Here is a 4,016-nt window from a genome sequence, read left to right as displayed (position 1 = left end):
TTCCATGTAACAGGCTATAGTACAAAAGATATTAGTTGATGTGCAAGATTCCTGTCTTATTCTTTTGTGTATCTTTTCTAGCCCCGCCCAGGTCATCTTCCCTTCATTTTTGTGGTGATCGAACAAGTCACAATAAAGGTTTAAAGAGGACTCCCTCATACTAAGAGAGTCTCAGGTGGGTTGTAAAAACATACCACCCTACCACCCCCCTAAAGAGGGGAGAGGGAACTTCGAGCCAGCCAGGAGTCGAACCTGGAATCTTCTGATCCGTAGTCAGACGCGTTATCCATTGCGCCACTGGCCCTATCGGTATGGGTGCTCTTAAAACCATCATTAATTAGCATTTAAGAAGTTTTTGCACTTTCATATCATGGAATTTCTGGATGTAGCCGATGTACACTCGCTCTTCTTTTGATTTTTCTGCCCTCTACTTTCCCAGATGGGACGATATAAGGAATTATGGTCTACTTTGAAGCCTCATTACAGCAATAACCTGCCAGCCTAAAGTCCTTGACCTCCTGGTGAAGGGGCTGGAAGGAGCGAATGATGGAGTTCTTAGGACTTTGCTAATGAGAACGGAAGGAAATCGGAAAACAGGGACCAGAGTAAACAAATAAAATAACAGAAATATTCGCAAACCTAATCGAGTCCTTAATTTCCCCTGCCCCGTTTGGATCTTGCTCTTTCCTTGTACGCCTAGGGTGCAGAGCACACCCCTCATTTCGGCATTTATCACATTGTTGTGAACAGCTGTTTGCTCAGTGGTGCTCCCCACTCAATTGTATATTTCTTAAGGCCAGCATGCTCCGTATCTACAATGACTAATTTTACATTAAAAGTTTGCATGCATGAACGAAGTGTTGAGAAAAATGCCTGTAAGCATCAGGAAAACAGTTTATGGTACAGGTAGGCATCACGAGTCTGTGATTCAATGCTGTCTCAACCCAGATGTTTAAATGGAAGAGCAAAGGCATGCTATGTACAGCGGCAGAGTTCTAGTTTCCTGAATATACTTTGAGGCTCATGGTGGCTGTTTATGTACTCAGGGGTGGAGGCTGGGCATGTGTCCATTAAGTCTGAAGCCAGTGACAATCAGACAGTAGGACTGGGCTGGAGCTACTGGCTGAGAAGTAGGCCTTCTAAGTGAAGAGAATGCAGAGTCTGCTGACAGCAATGAAAAAACTTAGTGAACCAAGGGCGCACCAGACCAATATTTTTAATATCATTTATGTAGCTTGTTTCGAGTTTTTCATAATGCCAATGATCAGGAGGACTTAGAACACAATTCTTACAGAACTATAAGACATCTAGCCTGAAGATTCCTCCCCAATAAAGGACACTTTCGGTAATAGCTCTACAATTATTTGAACGACAGCATTCAACTGACTTACAATGGATTTACTATCATACATGACAAGTCAAAAAGGTAGGGAGGCTATGAGCCTCATTAATTCAGTAACTCTATGATGTTATTCAGAACCAAGATTATTTGAATGACCGAGTCTTTGCATTATGTCATTCTCACTATATGGATCTTATACACCAGCTGGTTTCCTTGTAGTACTTCTGACTTTCACAATATCAAGATAAACTCCAGGAAAATAAGCAGACTTCTTTATTGTATCTCTTGTTAACAACAACTTCTCTTATACATTCCTTAGTGGATTTCCCCCTCACATTGGCTAGCTTTGTATCACACATTCTTACCTAATCCAAGTACTGCCAAGAATGTGACCACTGTGATCAGTTAGATCAATCATAACTCTGCCTATGCAGCTGAGATAGGGTCCACCTCCTGCAAAGCCAAGGCAGTATAGAAAAGGTTATGTGAATGAAATCATGTTTCTGTTCGAGAGGAGGAATAGGGGCTCTGCTGTTGTTAACTGGCGGTGGAACAAACAAGCAATATTAGTTGCTATACCCTACACCATTCCCATATTTGAAATAAAATGAAGTAGGCATTTTTTAGTTGTTCAGGACCTTCATTCCTTACCTTGTTAGCTCACATTGAGGTAGGAGACAGTGGGCCTCTGGTCCAGACACTTGGTGTTTGTCGAGTGGAATAAAATGGAGCCTTTGTTCTCACCCAGACACTCCAAGAACAAAGCTAAAAGTTGAGCTCTGATAAAGAGATAAGCTGCCCACTCCTAAGATTAAGGAAGACTTCCTTGTCTATACACACGCAGGAAGGGCTTCTTGCGGGTCGAAAAGGGAGTGGGCCCCATTTCATAATAAGTGTGGACACACTTATTAGGCCTCTGTGGTGGGATCCATCTTAGAAAAATGTCGCACACACATCTTGGAGAGGATCCATGGACCAGTCAGATGTGAAGAAAGGAGCAAGAAACTTGGCCAAAGGTAACAAAGACCCTGAAGGACTGTCCTATATAAGTGGTTTACATCACCTCCTTTCTGAGCTCCTTCACACTCAGGTCGCCTGCACTCCTCTCCGGGTGTGTATCTCTGCCTCGCTTCTGAGTGAGATAGAAGCTAGTTTTCTATCTAAGTTAGTTAGTCTTCTATCTAAGCTAGTTAGGTAGAAGCTGTTTTCCTGTGTGCTCTCCCATACATTGTGCTGTGTCTCTAATAATAAACTTTGGGCCTGTTTTTACAGTTTCTGACTCCTTGAAACACTCTTGCTTTCAAACAGGAGCAAGAGCCAGGGCCACTTTGCTTCTAACTTCTAGCCCCCAGTGGTCTAGTGGCTAGAACTTTCAGTTTTCATCCAGGTTCCCCAGGTTTACTTTCTGGGCAGGAAACTAAGATCTCTTTTCAGGACTGCTCACTGCTCTCCCTCTGAGATCATTTGGTACCAAAACCCAGGAGTTCAAGGCAAACTGCCGGTCCTGTCCAAACTGCTGACTGGAGACTCCTTCCTTTCACTCTATGATTTGCTTTCATACCTTACTTGCACAGCAAGGTTTCTTTCTTTCTTTTTTTTTTTTTAATCTAATACTTTAACACCCTCTTGGGGAAGGACTAACTGAACCCTCGTTGCTGCCAAGCCCACTGTTGTCAGCATCAACATTAGACATAAGTTTCCAGAGCTAACCATTACAAAAAGCATCTGATATACAGCTTATATTCAGTATTTGTATTTAGAACAAGTACATTAGTTGTCATGATTACATGTTGTTGTTCAGTTGCTAAGTCGTGTCTGACTCTGTGATCCCCATGGGACTGCAGCATGCCAGGCTTCCCTGTCCTTCATTATCACCTGGAGTTTGTTTAAGATCATGTCCTTTGAGTCACTGATGCTATCTAAACATCTCACCCTTCACCATCTCACTCTTCTCCTTTTTCCTTCAATCTTTCCCAGCATAAAGGTCTTTTCCAATGTGTTGGCTCTTTGTATCAAATGGCCAAAGTATTGGAGTATCAGCTTCAGCATCAATCCTTCCAATGAATATTCAGGGGTTATTTCCTTTAGGATTGACTGGTTTGATCTCTTTATAGTCCAAGGGACTCTCAAGAGTCTCTCATGATGACATATTGACTTATAAATCAGAATTGTATAAGAGTGGTTATTAATAATGCCATACATCACAGATCTTATCATGACTGCATAGTAAAATGACACTACAGTTTCTGAATTTAAAGTGTTAGAGGCTAACAAGTGTATAATAGTGTAGAGATCTAAAGTTCAACCTTAAACAGCTCCAGAGCAGGGCAGGAGACTTAAATTCCTAACTCTGGAAATCAGTAATTTATGCTACCTAAATTTGTCTACAAAAGATATAATGCTCACTGATCCCCAGGTTTATTTTTGCAGCTTCTTTAACAGCTGACATTTTAAATTTATTTCTCCATCACAATCTGTTCCTTTCCAGCATAAACATAGTTGAACACTTTCTGTCTTAAAATTTACTGTTTTTTTGTATGTTTAAAGATTTTTCTTTTTAATATTTATTGGAATATCATTGATTTACAATGTTGTGTTTGTTTTGGGAGTACAGCAAAATGAAAGTTATATATGTTTAAAAATCTTTTTTTTTTTAAAGATACTTTTCCCCTAT

General features: G+C 40.8%; 1 non-coding gene across 1 annotated transcript; it reads right to left on the bottom strand.

The window, feature by feature from the left end:
* Positions 1-231: 231 nt before the first annotated feature.
* Positions 232-304, bottom strand: TRNAR-ACG (transfer RNA arginine (anticodon ACG)). The gene has a single exon. It is a non-coding gene; the product is annotated as a tRNA-Arg (tRNA).
* Between the last annotated feature and the right edge of the window lie 3,712 nt (positions 305-4,016).

This window comes from Ovis canadensis, chromosome 20 (assembly GCF_042477335.2).
Source record: "Ovis canadensis isolate MfBH-ARS-UI-01 breed Bighorn chromosome 20, ARS-UI_OviCan_v2, whole genome shotgun sequence".
In the NCBI taxonomy this organism is placed as follows: domain Eukaryota; kingdom Metazoa; phylum Chordata; class Mammalia; order Artiodactyla; family Bovidae; genus Ovis; species Ovis canadensis.
The sequence above is the reverse complement of the archived record's forward strand: the minus strand, read 5'-3'. Positions and strand labels throughout refer to the sequence as shown.